The following is a 23,871-nucleotide window of genomic DNA, read 5'->3' on the forward strand; positions in this document are numbered from 1 at the left end:
TGTTAAATGCAAATGGATTAAATTCACCAACCAAAAGACAGTCTGTCTGAATGGACATGGAAACAAGACCCGGGTATATATTGCCTATAACAGACCCACTTCAAACCTAATGGCACATGCAGATTGAAAGGGAGGTGATGGAAAATACACTCCATGCAATTGAAAAACAAAGGAAAACTGGGGTAGCTATACTCAAATCAGGTAAAATAGACTTTAAAATAAAATCTTTTAAAAGAATTGAGGAAGGACACTACATAATGATCAAGGGATTGTTCCAAAAAGATAATATAACAGTTACAAATATTTATGCACCCAATATAGTAGCACCTCAATGTATAATGCAAATGCTAAGAACCATAAAAGGGGGAAATTGACAGTAATATGATAATAGTATGGGACTTTAATACCCCAATTTCACCAATGGACATGTCATCCAGACAGAAAATTAATAATGAAACGAAATTCTTAAGTGACATATTAGATCAGACGGTCCTAATAGATATGTACATGAACTGTCATCCCAAAGAAGCAGAATACACATTTTTCTTAAGTACACATGAAACATTCTCTAGATTAGATCATATCTTGAGTCACAAATCAAGCCTTGATCAATTTCAGAAAATTGAAATGATATCAAGCATCATTTCTGAATACAAGGCTATGAGATTAGATTTCAATCACAGGAAAAAAAAAAACTGTAAAAAGCACAAACACATGGAGGCTAAACAATAAACTACTACATAACTAAGAGGACACTGAAGAAATAGAAGAGGAAATTTTAAAAATGCTTAGAAACAAATGATAATAAAAATATAATGGCTCAAATTCTATGGTATGCAGCAAAAGCATTAGTGTGAGGGAGTATATCACAATACAATCCTACCTCAAGAAGTGATAAAAACACCAATTAGACAAGCCTACCTTACATCCAAAGCAACTAGAAGAAGAAAAAAAAAAAGTTGGTACAAAGAAAGAAACCATAAAGATCAGAATAGAAATATATATATTTTTAAATGAAGAAAACGATAGCAATAATCAATAAAACTAAAATCTAATTCTTTGAGAAGATAAACAAAATTGACAATGAGCCTACCTCAAGAAGGTTCAAGTAAATAAAATCAGAAATGAAAAAAGAAAGAATCACAATAGGCAATGCGGTAATACAAAGGACCACAAGAGACTATTATGAGCAAGCATACACCAATAACATGGACAACTTGGAAGAAATGGACTGATTCTTGGAAAAGTTCAACCTTGCAAGAATGAATCAGGAAGAAATAGAAATCATGAACAAATCAATCAGAAGCACTGAAACAGAAATTCTGATAAAAAATCTTCCAACAAACAAAAGCCTAGGGCGGATGGTTTCACAGGTAAATTCTAACAAACATTTAGATAAGAGCTAACATCAATCCTGCTCAAACTATTCCAAAAAGTTGGAGAGGAATGAAAACTTCCAAACTCATTCTACAAGATCTTTATCACATTTACATTAAGATCAGACAATATCACAGAGAGATATTACAGGCCAGTATCACTGATGAACACAGATGCAAAAATCCTCAACAAAATAGTTTGTTTAAATTGAAATCATTAAATTTGTTAATATTGTGTATTACATTGACTGATTTGTGTATATTGAAAAATCCTTGCAGCCCTAGGATAAACTCTACTTGATCATGGTGTATGATCCTTTTAATGTGTTGTTGGATTCCGTAGGCTAGAATTTTATTGAGGATTTTTCATCTAAGTTCATTAGAGATATTGACCTGTAATTTTCTATTTTTGTGATATCTTTATATGATTTTGGTATCAGGGTGATGGTGGCCTCATAGAATGAGTTTGGAAATGTTCCTTCCTCTGTAATTTTCAGAAGAGTTCAAGAATGATAGGCATTAGCTCTTCTCTAAACATTTGATAGAATTCACCTGTGTAGCCATCTGGAATTGGGCTTTGATTTTTTTTTTTTTTGGAAAAAAATTTGATCACAGTTTCAATTTCAGTGCTTCTGACTGGCTTGTTCATAATTTCTATTTCTTCCTGATTTAGTCTTGTAAGGCTGAACTTTTCTAATAATCTGTCCATTTTTTCCAGATTGTCCATGTTATTGACATATAATTGCTCATAATTTTCTCTTATGGCCCTTTGTGTTTATGCATTGTCTGTTATAACCTCTCCTTTATCATTTCTAATATTGTGGCTTTGAGTTGTCTCTCTTTTTTTCTTGATGAGTCTGGCTCATGATTTGCCAATTTTCTCTTCTCCAAGAACCAACTTTTAGTTTTATACATCTTTACTAATTTTTTTCTTTCATTTCTTTTTCATTTATTTCTGCTCTGATCTTTATGATTTCTTTCCTTCTACTAACTTTGTCGTTGTTGTTGCTGTTGTTCTTTTTTCCAGTTTTTATTGGTATAAAGTTAGGTTATCTTTTCAATGTTTTTTCTTGTTTTTTGAGTTAGGCTTGTATTGCTATAACCTTCTCTCTTCAAACTGCTTTTGCTGCCTCCCATAGATTTTGAGTCATCATAATTTCACTGTCATATGTTTCTGGGAATTGATTTCTCCTTTTGCTTTTTCAGTAAACTGTTGGTTATTTAGAAAAGTATTGTTTAAGATCCATGTGTTTATCCTTTTTACAGTTTTTTTTTTCTACAATTAATATTTACTCTTATAGTGTTGTGGTCAGAAAAGATGCTTGATATGACTTCCATTTTCTTAAATTTACTGAGGATTTGTTTGTGACCCAAGATGTTGTTTTTCCTGGAGAATATTCCATATGAACTTCAGAAGAAAGTGCATTCTTTTGCATGTGGATAGAATGTTCTGAATATATCAATGAGATTCATCTGGTCTAATGTGTCATTTGAGGCTTGTGTTTCCCAATTAATTTTCTGTTTTGAATATTTGCCCATTGGTGTAAATGAGGTGTTAAAATGTCCTCTTATTGTATTACTGTTGATTTCCACTTTTACATGTGTTAGTGTTTGCCTTATGTATTGAGGTGTTCCTATGTAGGGTGGGTAAATATTTACAATTGTTAAATTTTCTTCCCAGATTGATCCCTTGATCATTAGGTAGTGTCATTCCTTATCTCTTATAATATTCTTTCTTATTTCTTATAATATTCTTTAAGGTCTATTTTGGCTGATATAAGAATTGCTATCACTGCTTTATTTTGATTTCTATTTGCAAGAAGTTTCTTGTTTTATCCTCTCACTTTGAGTCTCTATGTACCTCTAGGTCTGAAGTGGGTGTCTTGTGGATAGCATATATATGGGTCTTGTTTGTGTATTCATGCTGTCAGTCTGTGTCTTTTTGTTGTTGCATTTAATATATTTAGATTTAAAGTAATCATTAATATATAATTCACATTGGCATTTTCTTTTGGCTTCTTTTTTTGAAGGTCTTTCCCTTTTCTTTAGTTTCCTGCTAATATAAGCCCCTTTATAATTTGTTGTAAAGCTGGTTTGTTGGTGCTAAGTTCTCTTAACTTTTACTTGTCTGTAAAGCATTGACTATTGCATCAATTTTGAATGAGATCCTTGCTATGTAGTGTAATTTTAATTGTAGTTCCCCCCCTCCCTTTAAGTACTTTAAATTTATCCTGCAATCTCCTGGCTTGTAGAGTTTATGAGGAAAATCAGCTGTTAATTGTAAGAGGTATCCCTTGTATGTTACTTATTGCTTTTCCAATGCTTCTTTTAATATATTTCCTTTGTGTTTAATCTAGGTTTGTTTGATTACTATGTGTTGCCACATATTTGTCCTTAGGTTTATCCTATATGAGACTATCTGTGTGTCAGGAGTCATGTTAGGCATTACTGACAAAATGAAGGCATGGCCCCAACCTCTTCTCCTCATCTCACAGTCATGGTCCCAGGATGAAGAAGTTAGGCCTTGTGAATCTGACTTGTTCTTTCCTTTCTTTGGTTGAGTTGGCTAGAAAGAATGTTAAGGAGCTTGAGAGAAGTATGAGAAAGCACAAAGCCTTCTATAGTTGGCCCAGAAAATAATCTATAAAGTAACCATTTACATTTGTTCAAGGATCTTTACAAAGAATGTCCCAGGATTAGCACATAGGCCACAGCTTAAGGCCATGGGAAGATTGTTATCTGAGACCTGTTGTGAGGGAAATGTTTATGGCAAAAGAAGTTTGCTGAGTTTAAAGTTTAGGAATAATTAAGAATAGCTAGAAGCCTTTTTAGGAGATAGTGATATTAAGATGCTAGGGGCAAACAGGATTTAGAAAGATAAGACATAAACTGAGGAATGTAGCATGAGTTATAATGTAATCACAAGTTAAGTATAGGAGACAAAAGAGAAAGTAGATAATAGATAGTCAAGCCTATTCTCAATATGCCAGCAAATTTGGAAAACTCAGCAGTGCCCACAGGACTGGAAAAGGTCCATTTTCATTCCAATCCCAAAGAAAGGCAATGCCAAAGAATGCTCAAACTACCACACAATTGCACTCATCTCACACGCTAGTAAAGTAATGCTCAAAATTCTCCAAGCCAGGCTCCAGCAATATGTGAACCGTGAACTTCCTGATGTTCAAGCTGCTTTTAGAAAAGGCAGAGGAACCAGAGATCAAATTGCCAACATCCGCTGGATCATGGAAAAAGCAAAAGAGTTCCAGAAGAACATCTATGTTTGCTTTATTGACTATGCCACAGCCTTTGACTGTGTGGATCACAATAAACTGTGGGAAATTTTGAAAGAGATGGGAATATCAGACCACCTGATCTGCCTCTTGAGAAATTTGTATGCAGGTCAGGAAACAACAGTTAGAACTGGACATGGAACAACAGACTGGTTCCAAATAGGAAAAGGAGTACGTCAAGGCTGTATATTGTCACCCTGTTTATATAACTTATATGCAGAGTACATCATGAGAAACGCTGGACTGGAAGAAACACAAGCTGGAATCAAGATTGCCGGGAGAAATATCAATAATGTCAGATATGCAGATGACACTACCCTTATGGCAGAAAGTGAAGAGGAACTAAAAAGCCTCTTGATGAAGGTGAAAGAGGAGAGTGAAAAAGTTGGCTTAAAGCTCAACATTCAGAAAACGAAGACCATGGCATCTGGTCTCATCATTTCATGGGAAACAGATGGGTAAACAGTGGAAACAGTGTCAGACTTTATTTTTCTGGGCTCCAAAATCACTGCAGATGGTGACTGCAGCCATGAAACTAAGACGCTTACTCCTTGGGAGGAAAGTTATGACCAACCTAGATAGCATATTCAAAGGCAGATACATTACTTTGCCAACAAAGGTCCGTCTAGTCAAGGCGACGGTTTTTCCAGTGGTCATGTATGGACGTGAGAGTTGGACTGTGAAGAAAGCTGAGCGCCAAAGAATTGATGCTTTTGAACTGTGGTGTTGGAGAAGATTCTTGAGAGTCCCTTGGACTGCAAGGAGATCCAACCAGTCCATCCTGAAGGAGATCAGCCCTGGGATTTCTTTGGAAGGAATGATGCTAAAGCTGAAACTCCAGTACTTTGGCCACCTCATGCGAAGAGTTGACTCATTGGAAAAGACTCTGATGCTGGGAGGGATTGGCGGCAGGAGGAGAAGGGGACGACAGAGGATGAGATTGCTGGATGGCATCACTGACTCGACGGATGTGAGTCTGAGTGAACTCCGGGAGTTGGTGATGGACAGGGAGGCCTGGCGTGCTGCAATTCATGGGGTCGCAAAGAGTCGGACACGACTGAGCAACTGAACTGAACTGAACTGAAAGAATTGATAGACAGACAATTAGAATTGAAACGTATTGAGGAATCTTGTTCTCCTTGGAACTCTCCTATTTTTGTTATAAAAAAGAAACCTAACAAATGGCACCTTTTAACAGACCTTAGAAAAGTTAATGCATCTATGAAACCTATGGGTGCATTACAACCAAGAATCCCATCACCTACTACTATTCCTCAAAATTAGCATATTATTATTATTGATTTACAAGATTGCTATTTTAATATACATTTACACCCTTTAGACCAAGAGAGATTTGCTTTCCCTCACCCTTTTCCTAATCTCAGGCCTCATAAGCAATATCAATGGACTGTGCTGCCTCAAGGAATGATGTATTCTCCCACCATGTGTCACTACTATGTGGCTAAAGCCCTTGAGCCTGTGAGAAAACAATTTCCTGACTTTCTTGTTATTCATTATATGGATGATATATTGTTTTCACTTCCATCTGTTTTAGAAACTTAATACATATTTGATACAGCTAAACAATTCTTAAAAAATTCTGGGTTAATCACTGCCCCTGAAAAAAATCAAACTGCTACACCTTACCATTACTTAGGATTAATTGTGTATAGACAGCTTATTATTCCTCAATTAACTCAGATTTGTACTGAAAATTTATCAACTTTAAATTATTTTCAAAAACTCTAAGGCAATATAAATTGGATTAGACCCTCATTAGGCATTGCTAATTATCAACTGACTAATCTATTTAATACTTTGAAAGGATATCCTAATTTAGATAAGCCCTTATTCACTTTCTCAAGAGGCATGAGAGGAACTCTATTTAGTGCAAAATAAATCAGACTAGATTTACTCCCCTCTCTTCATTATCCCACAGGACATCTTGCCCAACAAGAACACTCAATAGAATGGATCTATACCCATTTTAGAGGAATAAAGTCAAACCCTGTTACTGCTACTGCTGCTGCTAAGTCACTTCAGTCGTGTCCCACTCTGTGTGACCACACAGACGGCAGCCCACCAGGCACCCACATCCCTGGGATTCTCCAGGACAGAACACTGGAGTGGGTTGCCATTGCCTTCTCCAATTCCTGAAAGTGAAAAGTGAAAGTGAAGTCGCTCAGTCCTGCCAGACTCCTAGCAACCTCATGGGCTGCAGCCCACCAGGCCCCACCGTCCATGGGATTTTCCAAGCAAGAGTACTGGAGTGGGTTGCCATTGCCTTCTCTGAAAGTCAAACCCAACCTTGATTTAATTGCTCTCATCATTATTAACAGAAGAAATATAACTAAAATTCTAACTGGCTCTGATCCTCATAAAATTGTAATCAGTTCAGTTCAGTCACACAGTGGTGTCCGACTCTTTGCAACCCCATGAAATGAAGCACCCAAGGCCGCCAAGCCCATCACCAACACCTGGAGTTCACTCAGACTCATGTCCATCCAGTCAGTGATGCTATCCAGCCATCTCATCCTCTGTCCTCCCCTTCTCCTCCTGCCCCCAATCCCTCCCAGCATCAGAGTCTTTTCCAATGAGTCAACTCTTCACATGAGTTGGCCAAATACTGGAGTTTCAGCTTTAGCATCATTCCTTCCAAAGAATACCCAGGACTGATCTCCTTCAGGATGGACTGGTTGGATCTCCTTGCAGTCCAAGGGACTCTCAAGAGTCTTCTCCAACACCACAGTTCAAAAGCATCAATTCTTTGGCTCTCAGCTTTCTTGACAGTCCAATTCTCACATCCATACATGACCACTGGGAAAACCACAGCCTTGACTAGACGGACATTTGATGGCAAAGTAATGTCTCTGCTTTTGAATATGCTATCTAGGTTGGTCATAACTTTCCTTCCAAGGTGTAAGCGTCTTTTAATTTCATGGCTGCAATCAACATCTGCAGTGATTTTGGAGCCCAGAAAAATAAAGTCTGACACTGTTTCCACTGCTTCACCATCTATTTCCCATGAAGTGATGTGACCAGAGGCCATAATCTTGGTTTTGTGAATGTTGAGCTTTAAGCCAACTTTTTCACTCTCCACTTTCTCTTTCATCAAGAGGCTTTTTAGTTCCTTTTCACTTCTGCCATAAAGGTGTGGTCATCTGCATATCTGACATTATTGATATTTCTCTCAGAAATCTTGATTCCAGCTTGTGCTTTTTCCAGCCCAGCATTTCTCATGATGTACTCTGCATAGAAGTTAAATAAGCAAGGTGACAATATACAGCCTTGGCATACTCCTTTTCTTATTTGGAACCAGTCTGTTGTTCCATGTCCAGTTCTAACTGTTGCTTCCTGACCTGCATATATGTTTCTCAAGAGGCAGGTCAGGTGGTCTGGTATTCTCATCTCTTTCAGAATTTTCCACAGTTTATTGTGATCCACACAGTCAAAGGTTTTGGCATAGTCAATAAAGCAGAAGTATATGTTTTTCTGGAACTCTCTTGCTTCTTCAATTATCCAGAAGAGGTTGGCAATTTGATCTCTGGTTCCTCTGCCTTTTCTAAAACGAGCTTGAATGTCTGGAAGTTCACGGTTCATGTATTGCTGAAGCCTGGCTTGCGTAATTTTGATCATTACTTTACTATTGTGTGAGATGAGTGCAATTGTATGGTAGTTTGAGCAGTCTTTGGTGTTGCCTTTCTTTGGGATTGGAATGAAAACTGACCTTTTCCAGTCCTGTCAGCACTGCTGAGTTTTCCAAATTTCTGGCATATTGAGTGCTGCAATCCCACAGCATCATCTTTCAGGATTTGAAATAGCTCAACTGGAATTCCATCACCTCCACTAGCTTTGTTCGTAGTGATGCTTCCTAAGGCCCACTTGACTTCACATTCCTGGATGTCTGGCTCTAGGTGAGTGATCCCACCTTCGTGATTATCTGTGTCGTGAAGATGTTTTTTGTGTCTTCTATGTATTCCTGCCATCTCTTCTTAATATCTTCTGCTTCTGTTAAGTCCATCAATTTCTGTCCTTTATTGAGCCCATCTTTGCATGAAATGTTCCCTTGGTATCTCTAATTTTCTTGAAGAGATCTCTAGTCTTTCCCATTCTGTTGTTTTCCTCTATTTCTTTGCATTGATCACTGAGGAAGACTTTCTTATCTCTCCTTGCTATTCTTTGGATCTCTGCATTCAGATGTTTATATCTTTCCTTTTCTCCTTTGCTTTTTGCTTCTCTTCTTTTCACAGCTATTTGTCAGGCCTCCCCAGACAGCCATTTTGCTTTTTTTTTGTTTCTTTCCTATGGAGATGGTCTTGATCCCTGTCTCCTGTACAATGTCATGAACTTCATTCCGTAGTTCATCAGGCACTCTATCTATCAGATCTAGGCCCTTAAACCTATTTCTCACATCCACTGTATAATCATAAGGAATTTGATTAGGTCATACATGAATGGTCTAGTATTTTTCCCTACTTTTTTCAATTTAAGTCTGAATTTGGCAATAAGGAGTTCATGATCTGAGCCACAGTCAGCTCCCAGTCTTGTTTTTGCTGACTGTATAGAATTTCTCCACCTTTGGCTTCACAGAGTATAATCAATCTGATTTCAGTGTTGACCATCTGGTGATGTCCATGTGTAGAATCTTCTCCTGTGTTATTGGAAGAGGGTGTTTGCTGTGACCAGTGCATTCTCTTGGCAAAACTCTATTAGCCTTTGTCCTGCTTCATTCCATATTCAAAGGCCAAAATTTGCTGGTTACCCCTCATTGTTTCTTGACTTCCTACTTTTTCATTCCAGTTCCTTATAATGAAAGGGACATATTTTTTGGATGTTAGTTCTAAAAGGTCTTGTACGTCTTCATGGAACCATTCTACTTCAGCTTCTTCAGTGTTTCTGGTTGGGGCATAGACTTGGATTTCTGTGATATTGAATGGTTTGCCTTGGAAATGAGCAGAGACCATCCTGTCGCTTTTTGAGTTTGCATCCAAGTACTGCAATTCAGACTCTTTTGTTGACCATGATGGCTACTCAGCTAAAAATAATGTGTGTGTGTGTGTGTATATATATATATATATATATATATATATATATACATACACACACATATATAAAACACACACACACAGTTCTAATGAGTGTCCAAAACTGGAGCCCATTATACAGAGTGAAGTAAGCCAGAAAGAAAAACACCAGTACAGTGCATTAACACATATATATGTAATTTAGAAAGATGGTAATGACGAACTTATATGCAAGACAGCAAAATAGTCACAGTTGTAAAGAACAGACATTCAGACTCTGTGGGAGAATGCAAGAGTGAGATGACTTGAAAGAATAGCATTCAAACATGTATACTACCATATGTCAAATAGATGATCAGCCCAAGTTCAATGCCTGAAACTGGGCACTCAAGGCTGGGGCACTGAGACAAGCCAGAGGGATGGGATAGGGAGGGAGATGGGAGGGGAGTTCGGGATGGTGAGACACATGTGCACACATAGCTGACTCATGTCAATGTATGGCAAAAGCCACCACAATATTGTAAAGTAATTAGCCTCCAACTAAATAAATACACTTTTTAAAAAGTGTAAACCAAAATATCACCAAAACTAAAATAATACATCCATATCACTGATGAATATAGAAGCAAATATCCTCAAAAAATAGAAGAAAACCAATGCCAGTAACACTTTAAAAGGATCATACAATATGATCAAATTGGATTTATTATGTAGATGCAATAAATGTTCAACCTATATAAATCAATCAATGTGATACAGCAGACTAACAAACTAAAGGGTAAAAACCATATGATAATCTCAATAAATGCAGAAAAATATTTTGAGAAAATTCAACAGTCATTTAAGCAAAATATTTCCAGAAAGTGAGTATGGACGGAATCTACTTCAACATAATAAAGTCCATATATGAGAAACTCACAGAAAACATTGTTCTCAATGGTGAAAAACTGAAAGCATTTCCCTTAACATGAGGAAGGGAACAGGGTGTCCATTCTCACCACTATCTTTAAACACAGTCTGGAATCCTTAGTCACAGCAATCAGAGAAGAAAATAAAATAAAATAATCCAAATTGGAAAAGAAGTAAAAATATCAGTGTTTCCAGAGGACATGATATAATACATAGGAAATCTTAAAGATACCATAAGAAAAATGCTAGAGCTAACAAATAAATTTGGTAAAGTTACAGGGTAAAAAATTAATGCATATAAATCTCTTGCATTTCTATATGATAATAACAACATATTAGACAGGGAAATTAAGGAAACAATAACATTTACTGTTGCATCTGAAAGAATAAAATACCTGGGGACAAACCTATCTAAGTAGGCAAAAGACCTGTGTTCAGAAAATTATAAAACACTTATTAAAGTAATAAAAGATGATGAAAAACTGATGGGGAAATATACCATGTCCTTGGATCAGAAAAATCAATATTGCAGTGTCTATATTACCACTGAATCTACAGATTCAATGCAAATCCTATCAAATTATACTGGAATTATTTAAAGAATTAAAAAAAATACAATTTGTATTGAAACACAAAGGACCTTGAACAACCAAAGTAATTTTGAAAAAGAAAAACAGAGCTGAAGGAATCAGGTTCCTCAAATTTAAAGTATATTACAAAACTATAGTAATCAAGAGTATGGTACTGCCACAAAAATAGATATATGGATAGAAAGCCTAGAGGTAACCACATAAACCTATGGTCACCTAATCTGTGAAAAGGTAGGCAAGAATATACAATGGAGAAAAGACAGCCTCTTCAATGAGTGGTGCTGGGAAAACTGGATAGCTTCACATTAAAGAGTGTAATTAGAACACTACCTAATATTATAAAAATAAACTTGAAATGGATTAAAGACCTAAATATAAACCTGGGCATCATAAAACTCTTAGAGGAAAATAGGAAATATACTCTTTGATATAAATTACAGCAAGATCTTTTTTGACCCACCTCCTAGAGCAATGAAAATAAAAATGTAAAGAAACAGATTGGACCTAATTTAACTTAAAAGCTTTTGCACAGCAAAGGAAACCAGAAACAAGATGAAAAGATAAAAATTGAAATGGGATAAAATATTTACAAATGAAGCAACCAACAAGGAGTTAATCTCCAAAATATACAAAGAGCTCATGTAGTTTAATATAAAAAGAAAATCTAATCAAAATTTGGCAAAAGATCTAAATAGACCTATCTCAAAAGAAGACATACAGATGGCCAAGAGACATATGAAATGATGCTCAACATCACTAATTATCAGAGAAATGCAAATCAAAACCGAAAAAATCTACAGTGAGGTATCACCTCATACTGATCAGAAAATGTGTCATTAAAAATCCATTCTCTAAGTGTTGGAAAGGACAAAGAGTAAAGGGAACTCTTGAACTATTGGTGGGAATCTAAATTGATAAAATTACTATGGAAGTATAAAGGTTCCTTAAAAAACTAACCATGCATGTGTGCTTAGTCGCTCAGTCATGTCTGACTCTTTGCAACCCCATGGACTGTAGCCCGCCAAGCTCCGCTTTCCGTGGGAATTTTCCAGGCAAGAATAGTGGAGTGGGTTGCTATGCCCTCCTCTAGGGGATCTTCCCAACCCAGGGATTGAACCCAGGTCTCCCACATTGCAGGCATATTCTTTACCATTGAGCCACCAGGGAAGCCCATACACATATATTACCATATGTAAAGTAGATAACTGGTGGGAATTTCCTGTATGACACCAATAGCACAGTCACAAGAGCAAAAACAAGTGGGAATGAAACAAACAAAAAGTTTTGTGAATCAAAGAACACAATAAACAACATAAGAAAGCAATCTATGGAATAGAAGAAGCTAATTGCAAGTCATGTATCTGACTAGGATCAATAACCAGAATATGTAAAAAACTAATCAGCAGTAAAAAATTAATAGCCAGATTAAAAGTGAACAAATTATTTGAATAGACATTTTTCTTCAAAGTAATTTTTATATTCCACATATAAGTGATAGCAGAATATTTTCCTTTCTCTGATGTAGAAGACAGGAAGAAAAAAAGAAAAGCAGGCCCCAGCAAGGGCCACAAAAGGAATTTATAATTATTGATGTTATAAACTGGATGCTATAAGGCATTAGGCTCTTGGAACAAGTCCAGTGGGAACAGTTCATAATCTTGAAAACAAGATATGATATTGGGGTCAGAAAACTGACTCCAGATTGTTTCCCAACTGGTGTCTCGGAGTGACATGTTTTATGTATCTGGAGGAAAATCTATAGATAAAAATATTAGTCTTAGTTACTGAGTGGTTATTGATTACTGTTTCTTAGTTACTCAGTGGCTAATTATCACTTTGTTCTTTGGCCCTGAAGGCCACATGAGATAGCTTAACTCCCTCCACATTCTTTCTTTCATGGCTGAGAGTATAATAAAGCTGGCCTGGATTGAGTTTCTGCACCTTCATCTTGGAGAGGTATCAGTCCCCTGGTCCTTGTCTTTCACTGAACTCTTGTGTCTTGTTTCTCATTCTCCTGTCATATCGCACTTTCAGAAACCCTGCATGTCAAGCCAGTCTCAATACTCTGACTTATTTCACTAAGCATAATACTCTTGAGGTCCATTCCTGTTGCTGATAAAGGTAGAATTTCTTTTTTCAGGGCAAAGTAATATGCCATTGTATATACATATATACTAGATTTTTTTTCTATTCTTTCATCTGTTGATGGACACTTGGGTTGCTTCCCTATCAAGGTTTTTATGAATAATGCTGATAGGAATACTGGGTATGTATATCTTTTCAAATTAGAGTTTTTTCAGATATATACCTAGGAATGGATTTCCAGGGTCATATAATAGCTCTATTTTTAGTTTTTGAGAAACATCCATACTGTTTTCCATAGGAGCTGCACAAAATTATATTCCCACCAACAGTGTATCAGTCAGTAAGTTCAGTTGATCATTTGTGTCCAACTCTTTGTGACCCCATGGACTACAGCACTCCAGGCTTCCCTGTCCATCACCAACTCCCAGAGCTTGCTCAAACTCATGTCCATCCAGTTAGTGATGCCATCCAAACATCTTATCCTCTGTCGTCCCTTTCTCCTCCTGCCTTCAATCTTTCCCAACATCAGGGTCTTTTCCAATGAGTAAGTTCTTCACATGAGATGGCCAAAGTGTATAGGGCTCTCTTTTTTCCACATCCTTACCAAAGTTTGTCATTTGTAGACTTTTGGGTAGTAGCCATTGTGACAAATGTGAGGTGATATCTCATAATTCTGACTTTCACTTTTCTAATAATTGGACTTGCCTGGTGGCTCAGACCCAGGTTTGATTCCCTGGTGAAGGGAGTTGCAGCCCACTCCAACATTCTTGCCTGGAGAATTCCATGGACAGAGGAATCCGGTGGGCTACAGTCCACGGGGTCAAAAAGAGTTGGACATGACTGAGCAACTAACACTTGGAATAATTAGTCAGGTTAAGCATATGTTTGTGTGCATGTTAACTATCTGTATGCCTTCTTTGCAAAAAACATTTCCTCAGGTCTTCTGATAACTTTTTTGGACAATTTTTTAAATTGTTTTTTTTTTTTTTTCTGATATTGAGTTACATGAGCTGTTTACATATTTTGGATTTTAATCCCTTGTTGATCATGTAATCTGAAGATACTTTTTACCTATTGTTTAGGTTGTCTTCTCATTTTGTTGATGGCTTTCTTTGCTGTGGAAAAGTATTCAAGTTTAATTATGTCACATATGTTTATTTTTGCTTTTGTTTATTTTACCTTAGGGGACACATTCAAAAAAAAAAAAAATTGCCATGATTTTTGTCAAAGAGTATTCTGCCAGTGCTCTCTAGGATTTGTTTGGTTTGTGGTCTTACAGTTAGGTCTTTAATCCATTTTGAAGATTTTTTTGCATTCAATCTCACTGTTTTCCATATGGCTGTCAAGTTTTCCCAGGACTACTTATTGAGTAGAGTGTCTTTCCGCTCTTATGTAGGCTTGCCTCTTTTGTCATATTAATAGAGTAAATAACAATGTGCATGCTATTTCACTTCAGTAGTGTCCAACTTTTTGCTACCCTATGAACTGTAGCCTACCAGGCTCCTCTGTCCTGGAGATACTCCAGACAAGAATACTGGAGTGGGTTGCTGTGCCCTGCTCCAGGGAATCTTCCAAACAAAGAAATTGAACCCATGTGCCTTATGTCTCCTACCTTGGCAGGCAACTTCTTTACCACTCGTGCCACCTGGAAAGCTCACATGACCATAGGTATATGGATTTCTTTTTTGGATCAGTATACAGTTCCATTGACCATGCATCTGTTTTTGTGCCAATATCATGCTGTTTTGATTATTGCAGATTGGGGTATAATGTAAAAAAGCATGATACCTCCAGTTTTGTTCTTTTCTGTAAAGATTCCTTTGGCAACTTGAGGGCTTTTGCAGTTCCATACAAATGTTAAGATTTTTCTTGTAGTTTTGTTAAAAATGTCATGGGTATTTTGATAAGGATTGAATTAATATGTAGATTAATTTGGGTCCATTCAGTTCAGTCGCTCAGTTGTGTCTGACGCTTTGCGACCCCATGAATCTCAGCACTCCAGGCCTCCCTGTCCATCACCAACTCCCGGAGTTCACTCAGACTCACGTCCGTTGAGTCAGTAATGCCATCCAGCCATCTCATCCTCTGTCGTCCCCTTCTCCTCCTGCCCCCAATCCCTCCCAGCATCAGACTCTTTTCCAATGAGTCAGCTCTTCGCATGAGGTGGCCAAAGTACTGGAGTTTCAGCTTTAGCATTATTCCCTACAAAGGAATCCCAGGGCTGATATCCTTTAAAATGGACTGGTTGGATCTCCTTGCAGTCCAAGGGACTCTCAAGAGTCCTTTCCAACACCACAGTTCAAAAGCATCAATCCTTCGGCGCTCAGCCTTCTTCACAGTCCAACTCTCACATCCATACATGACCACAGGAAATATCATAGCCTTGACTAGACGGACCTTTGTTGGCAAAGTAATGTCTCTGCTTTTGAATATGCTATCTAGGTTGGTCATAACCTTCCTTCCAAGGAGTAAGCGTCTTTTAATTGCATAGCTGCAGTCACCATCTGCAGTGATTTTGGAGCTCAGAAAAATAAAGTCTGACACTGTTTCCACTGTTTCCCCATCTATTTTCCATGAAATGATGGGACCGGATGCCATGATCTTCATTTTCTGAATGTTGAGCTTTAAGCCAACTTTTTCACCCTCCACTTTCTCTTTCATCAAGAGGCTTTTTAGTTCGTCTTCACTTTCTGCAATAAGGGTGGTGTCATCTGCATATCTGACATTATTGATATTTCTCCTGGCAAACTTGATTCCAGCTTGTGTTTCTTCCAGTCCAGCGTTTCTCATGATGTACTCTGCATATAAGTTAAATAAGCAGGGTGACAATATGCAACCTTGACGTACTCCTTTTCCTATTTGGAACCAGTCTGTTGTTCCATGTCCAGTTCTAACTGTTGCTTCCTGACCTGCATACAGATTTCTCAAGAGGCAGATCAGGTGGTCTGGTACTCCCATCTCTTTCAGAATTTTCCGCAGTTTATTGTGATCCACACAGTCAAAGGCTTTGGCATAGTCAATAAAGTAGACATAGATGTTTTTCTGGAATTCTCTTGCTTTTTCCATGATCCAGCGGATGTTGGCAATTTGATCTCCAGTTCCTCTGCCTTTTCTAAAACCAGCTTGAACATCAGGAATTTCACAGTTCACGTATTGCTGAGGCCTGGCTTGGATAATTTTAAGCATTACTTTACTAGCATGTGAGATGACTGCAATTTTGCGGTAGTTTGAGCATTCTTTTGCATTGCCTTTCTTTGGGATTGGAATGAAAACTGACCTTTTCCAGTCCTATGGCCACTGCTGAGCTTTCCAAATTTGCTGTCATATTGAGTGCAGCACTTTCACAGCATCATCTTTCAGGATTTGAAATAGCTCAATTGGAATTCCATCATCTCCATTAGCTTTGATCATAGTGATGCTTTCTAAGGCCCACTTGACTTTACATTCCAGGAGGTCTGGCTCTAGGTCAGTGATCACACCATCGTGATTATCTGAGTCGTGAAGATCTTTTTTGGATAATTTCTGTGTATTGCCACCTCTTCTTAATATCTTCTGCTTCTGTTAGGTCCATACCATTTCTGTCCTTTATCAAGCCCATCTTTGCATGAAATATTCCCTTGGTATCTCTAATTTTCTTGAAGAGATCTCTAGTCTTTCCCATTCTGTTGTTTTACTCTATTTCTTTGCATTGATCGCTGAAGAAGCTTTTCTTATCTCTTCTTGCTATTCTTTGGAACTTTGTATTCAGATGCCTATATCTTTCCTTTTCTCCTTTGCTTTTCACTTCTCTTCTTTTTACAGCTATTTGTAAGGCCTCCCCAGACAGCCATTTTGCTTTTTTGCATTTCTTTTCCATGGGGATGGTCTTGATCCCTGTCTCCTGTACAATGTCACGAACCTCATTCCATAGTTCATCAGGCACTCTATCTATCAGATCTAGGCCCTTAAATCTATTTCTCACTTCCACTGTATAATCATAAGGAATTTGATTTAGGTCATACCTGAATGGTTTAGTGGTTTTCCCTGCTTTCTTCAATTTAAATCTGAATTTGCCAATAAGGATTTCATGATCTGAGCCACAGTCAGCTCCTGGTCTTGTTTGTGTTGACTGTATAGAGCTTCTCCATCTTTGGCTGCAAAGAATGTAATCAATCTGATTTCGGTGTTGACCATGCAGTGATGTCCATGTGTAGAGTCTTGTCTTGTGTTGTTGGAAGAGGGTGTTAGCTATGACCAGTGCATTTTCTTGGCAAAACTCTATTAGTCTTTGCCCTGCTTCATTCCGTATTCCAAGGCCAAATTCGCCTGTTACTCCAGGTGTTTCTTGACTTCCTACTTTTGCATTCCAGTCCCCTATAATGAAAAGGACATATTTTTGGGGTGTTAGTTCTAAAAGAACTTGTAGGTCTTCATATAACCGTTCAACTTCAGCTTCTTCAGCGTTACTTGTTGGGGCATAGACCTGGATTACTGTGGTATTTAATGGTTTGCCCTGAAGACAAACATAGGTCATTCTGTTGCTTTTGAGATTGCATCCAAGTACTGCATTTCGGACTCTTTTGTTGACCATGATGGCCACTCCAGTTTTTCTGAGGGATTCCTGTCCATAGTAGTAGATACAATGGTCATCTGAGTTAAATTCACCCATTCCAGTCCATTTCAGTTCGCTGCTTCCTCGAATGTCGACATTCACTCTTGCCATCTCCTGTTTGACCACTTCCAATTTGCCTTGATTCATGGACCTGACATTCCAGGTTCCTATGCAATATTGCTCTTTACAGCATTGGATCTTCCTTCTATCACCAGTCACATCCACAGCTGGGTATTCTTTTTGCTTTGGCTCCATCCCTTCATTCTTTCTGGAGTTATTTCTCCACTGATCTCCAGTAGCCTATTGGGCACCTACTGACCTAGGCCGTTTCTCTTTCCATATCCTATCATTTTGCCTTTTCATACTGTTCATGGTGTTCTCAAGGCAGGAATACTGAAGTGGTTTGCCATTCCCTTCTCCAGTGGACCACATTCTGTCAAATCTCTCCACCATGACCCGCCCGTCTTGGGTTGCCCCATGGGCATGACTTAGTTTCATTGAGTTAGACAAGGCTGTGGTCCTAGTGTGATTAGATTGACTAGTTTTCTATGAGTATGGTTTCAGTGTGTCTGCCTTCTGATGCCCTCTCACAGCACCTACCATCTTACTTGGGTTTCTCTTACCCTGGACTTGGGGTATCTCTTCACGGCTGCTCCAGCAAAGTGCAGCCACTGCTCCTTACCTTGGACGAGGGGTATCTCCTCAGCGCCACCCCTCCTGACCTTCAACATGGGATAGCTTCTCTAGGCTCTCTTGCGCCTGCGCAGCCACCATTCCTTGGATGTGGGGTTGGTCCTCCCAGCCGCCACCCCTGGCCTGGGGCGTGGGGTAGCTCCTCCCCGTTGCTGTCCCTGTCCTTGGGCTTGGAGTCATGGGGGCGTGGGTAGCTCCACCTGGCCACTGCCCCTGACCTCGGACTTGGGTAGCTCTTCTCAGCTGTTCCTGCACCATTGCAGCCTGGCACTCTTGGCCGCTGCCCCTGACCTCGGACGTGGGGTAACTTCTATTGGCCGCCGCCCTTCAGGCATGGGGTCCTCTCAGCTTCTGCCCCTGACCTCGGACGTGGGGTAGCTCCTCTTGGCCGCAGTTAGTGCGCTGGTCACAGTCGCTGCCGTGCTTAGCACACTGCTCTTAGTGATTTGTGTAGTATGGACATATTAGTAATATAAATTTTTCTGATCCAAAAACATGGACTATTTTCTATGTGTTTTGTATCTTCAACTTCATACATCATTTTTAAATTGATTTCAGAATATAAATCTTTCAATTCCCTGCTTAAACTTATTCCTAGATATTTTACTCCTTTCACGTGATTTTTGAACCAGATATTTTTTATATTAATAATATCAGGTAATCTGCACATAGTGACAGTTTTACTTTTCTGCTTTCATCTTGTATACCTTTTATTTCCTTCCCTTGTATGATTTTGGCTGCTAGAACTGCCAATATTGTATTAAATATAAGTGATGACAGATGGCCTCATTTTCATTGAGAGATCATTCAGGTATGATATCAAATGTGGGTTTATCATATATGGCCTTTACTAATTTTAGGTACATTTCCTCTGTACCAGCATTGCTGTTGTTGTTGTTTGTGGCTAGGTCTTGTCCAACTCTTTTGCAACTCTCTAAACTCTAGCCCACCAGGTTTCTCCATCCATGGTATTTCCCAGGCAAGAATGCTGAAGTGGTTTGTCATTTCCTTCTCTGGGGGAATCTTCCTGATCCAGGTATCAAATCCATGTTTCCTCTTTGTCAGGTGGATTCTTTAACACTGAACCACCTGGGAAGCCCATTAATGAGTTTTTATCATAGGTATTAAGTTTTTAAAATGCTTTTTCTGCATCTATTGAGAAGATCATGCTTTTTTTACCTTTAATTTTATTTATGTGATACATCACACTGATTTGTTATTACTGAATTATACTTGCACTTCTGGTATAAATCTTACTTTATCATGCAATATAATCCTTTTATATACTGTTGGATTGAGTTAGTTTATATTTTGTGGAGGGTTTTTTCTTTTATATTGACCTGTAATTTTCTTTTAATTGTAGTGCTCTTGTCTGGTTTTTGAATCAGTGTAAAGTTGGATTTGTTGAATAAACCTGAGGGTGTCCCATCCTCATCATTTTTTTTTTTTTTTTGGAAGAGTTAAGAAGGATAGGTATTGGTTCCTCTTTTAATGTCAGGACAATTCTCCTGTGAAGACTTCTGGTCCTGGAGTTTTATTTGCTGGGAGTATTATTCTTATTATTTACCCATTCAGTTTCAGAATTAGTGATCAAGCTGTCCAAATTGTTTATTTCTTTCTAAAATTCTGTCCTGTAAGATTTCTATTAATTTGTGTTTCTATTAATTTGCCCATTTCTTCCAGATTATTGATTTTCTTGGTGTGTAACTACAGAATTTTCTTATGATATTTTGTATCTCTGTGATATTTGTTATTGCTCCTCTTTCATTTATTATTTATTTGGGTTCTCTCTTTTTTCCTTGGTGAAACTGGATAAAAGTTTATTAATTGCTTTATCTTTCAAAAGCAGGTCTTGGTTTCATTAATCTTTTTATTATTGTCAACCTATATTTTATGTATTTCCTCTCTAATATTTATCATTTCCCTTCTTCTGATAACTTTAGATTTGCTTGCTCTTCTCTTTCTAATCTCATTAGATGGTGCAGAGTTTGTTTATTTGAAATTGTTCTTGTTTCTTGAGATATGCCTGTATGGTTATAAACTTCTCTGAATGACTTTTGCTCCATCTCATAGACCTTGGAAAGCTGTTTTTCCATTTTTATCTATCTTATTATTTTTTTTTATTGTTCTTTTGATTCCATCATTGACATACTGCTTTTTAGTCATATGTTGATTTGTCTCCAGGTATTTGTACTTTTGTTATTTTTCTTTATCTAATAAATTGTGTTTTATACCAATGTGATTGGAAAGAATGCTTGATAACATCTATTCTTTTAATTTTGTTGAGACTTTTTTTATTCATCCACCATGTGATCCATACTGGAGACTGTTATATGTACACCTGAATAGAATGTGCATTCTGCTGCTTTTAGATGGAATGTCTAGATTTCAACAAGTTCAATTGGTCATTTATGCGATTTAAGACTACCGTTTCCTTACTGATTATCTGTCTGGATTATTTGATGTGAATGTGGTGTTAAAGTCATTTATTATTATATTGTTGTCAACTTCTCCCTTTATGTCTTATAATAGTTGCTTTATATATTTAAGTTCTCCTCTATTGAGTGCATGGATGTTGCTGAGTATAGCATTCTCTTCCTTATTAAACCCTTTATCATTATAGTATGCTTTTCTAAAAGCTATGACCAACCTAGAAAGCATATTAAAAAGCAGAGACATTACTTTGCCAACAAAGGTCCGTCTAGTCAAAGCAATGGATTTCCCAGTAGTCATGTGTGGATGTGAGAGTTGGACTATAAAGAAAGATGAGTGTTAAAGAATTGCTGCTTTTGAACTGCCGTGCTGGAGAAGACTCTTGAGAGTCATTTGGACTGCAAGGAGATCAAACCAGTCCATCCTAAAGGAAATCAATTCTGAATATTCATTGGAAGGACTGATGCCACAGCTGAAACGCCGATATTTTGGCCACCTGATGAGAAAAATTGACTCATTGGAAAAGGCCCTGATGCTGCGAAAGATTGAAGGCAGGAGGAGAAAGGGATGACAGAGGACAAAATGGTTGGATGGCATCACCGAATGGATGGACATGAGTTTGAGCAAGTTCCAGGAGTTGGTGATGGACAGGGAATCCTGGTGTGTTGCAGTTCATGGGATCATAGAATCAGACATGACTGAAGTGAACTGAACTGATACCTTTCCTTTTTTTACAGCATTTGTTTTAAATTCTATCTCATCTTGTTTGAGATACCAATGTATCCTATCTCTGCATCTGTCCAGTTACCCAAATTCAGTTTCCCAAGGCTGAGCATTGCTACCGCAGCTTTCTTGCCATTTCCTTTTTCATGAAATATCATTGTTCTATCCCCTTACTTTGGGCCTATGTGTCTTTTACTCTGAAGTAAGTCTCTTTATCGAAGCATTAAGCTATTTTGTTTAATAGTCCAATCAGCCACATTACATCTTTTGATTGCAGCATGAAGTCCTTTGATATTTAACATAATTATTGACAAGTATGTACTATTGTTGCTAAAGGAGCAGTGTTCTTGACTTGAGAAATTCCATTGACAGAGGAGCCTGACGGGCTACAGTCCATAATGTCGCCAAGAGTCGGACACCACTGAAGGGACTTAGCACTCACACAGGCATGTACTTCTGTTATTTTATTACATATTTTCCAGCTGTTTTTACTGTTCTTTTTTTAAACCTCTTTTTCTTTATTCCATTTGATGATTTACTATAGTGATATTCTTGTATTCTTTTATTTCTGGCATTAGTGAATCTATTATAAGTTTTTTATTTGTGGTTGATGCACTTCATACCTGTTGACTTTTGGCTATATCTACTTTTTTAAAAAATGGCTGTCATTTAAGCTCAAAAACATTCTAAAACATCTATATTTTTTACTCTCTGCTCACATATTCTGGGTTTTTTATGTCATGCTTCACAACCTCATACTTAGCCCTTAACTGTTTATTGAAATTACAGTTGCTTTTAGGACTTTTGTCATTTAATTTTCATACAACCTTAAGTGGTTGATCCCCAACCCTTTCTGTATACTTTCCTTTCCTAGTGGTATTTTCCTTTCCTGGAGATTCTTACTTCTTTTTCACTTAGAAATTTTCCTTTAACATTTCATTCAGGGTCAGTTCATTTCATTCGCTCAGTCGAGTCTGACTCTTTGAGACCCCATGGACTGCAGTATGCCAAGCCTCCCTGTCCATAACAAACTCCTGGAGTTTATTCAAACTCATGTCCATTGAATCGATGATGCCATCCAACCATCTCATTCTCTGTCATCCCTTCTATTCCTGCCTTCAATCTTTCCCAGCATCATGGTCTTTTCAAATGACTCAGTTCTTCATATCAGGTGGCCAAAGTACTGGAGTTTCAGCTTCAGCATCAGTTCTTTCAATTAATATCCAGGACTGATTTCCTTTAGGATGGACTGGTTGGATCTCCTAGCTGACTAAGGGACTCTCAAGAATCTTATCCAACACCACAGTTCAAAAGCATCAATTCTTTGCACCAGTGCCATACTATCATGATGATTCTAGCTTTGTAGTATAGCCTGAAGTCAGGCAGGTTGATTCCTCCAGTTACTTTCTTCTTTCTCAAGATTGCTTTGGCTATTTGAGGTTTTTTGTGTTTGCATACAAACTGTGAGATTATTTGTTCTAGTTCCGTGAAAAATACTGTTGGTAGCTTGATAAGGATTGCATTGAATCTACAGATTGCTTTGGGTAGTATACTCATTTTCACTATACTGTTTCTTCCAATCCATGAACATGGTATATTTCTCCATCTATTTGTGTCTTCTTTGATTTCTTTCATCACTCTTTTATAGTTTTCTGTACATATGTCTTTTGTTTCTTTGGGTAAATTTATTCCTAAGTATTTTAGTATTTTATTCTTTTCATTTCAGTGGTGAATGGAATTGTTTCCTTAATTTATCTTTCCGTTTTCTCATTGTTAGTGAATAAGAATGCAAGGGATTTCTGGGTGTTAGTTTTATTTCTTGCCACTTTACTATATTCACTGATTAGCTTTAGTAATTCTCTGGTGGGGTTTTTAGGGTTTTCTATGTAGAGGATCATGTCATCTGCAAACAATGAGAGTTTTACTTCTTTTCCAATTTGGATTCCTTTTATTTATTTTTTTTCTCTGATTGCTGTGGCTAAAATTTCCAAAACTGTGTTGAATAGTAGTGGTGAGAGTGGGCACCCATGTCTTGTTCCTGACTATAGGGAAAATTCTTTCAATTTTTCACCATTGAGGATAATGTTTGCTGTGGGTTTGTCATATATAGCTTTTATTATGTTGAGGTATATTCCTTCTATTCCTGCTCTCTGGAGG

The sequence above is a fragment of the Bos javanicus genome, chromosome X (genome assembly GCF_032452875.1).
Source record: "Bos javanicus breed banteng chromosome X, ARS-OSU_banteng_1.0, whole genome shotgun sequence".
In the NCBI taxonomy this organism is placed as follows: domain Eukaryota; kingdom Metazoa; phylum Chordata; class Mammalia; order Artiodactyla; family Bovidae; genus Bos; species Bos javanicus.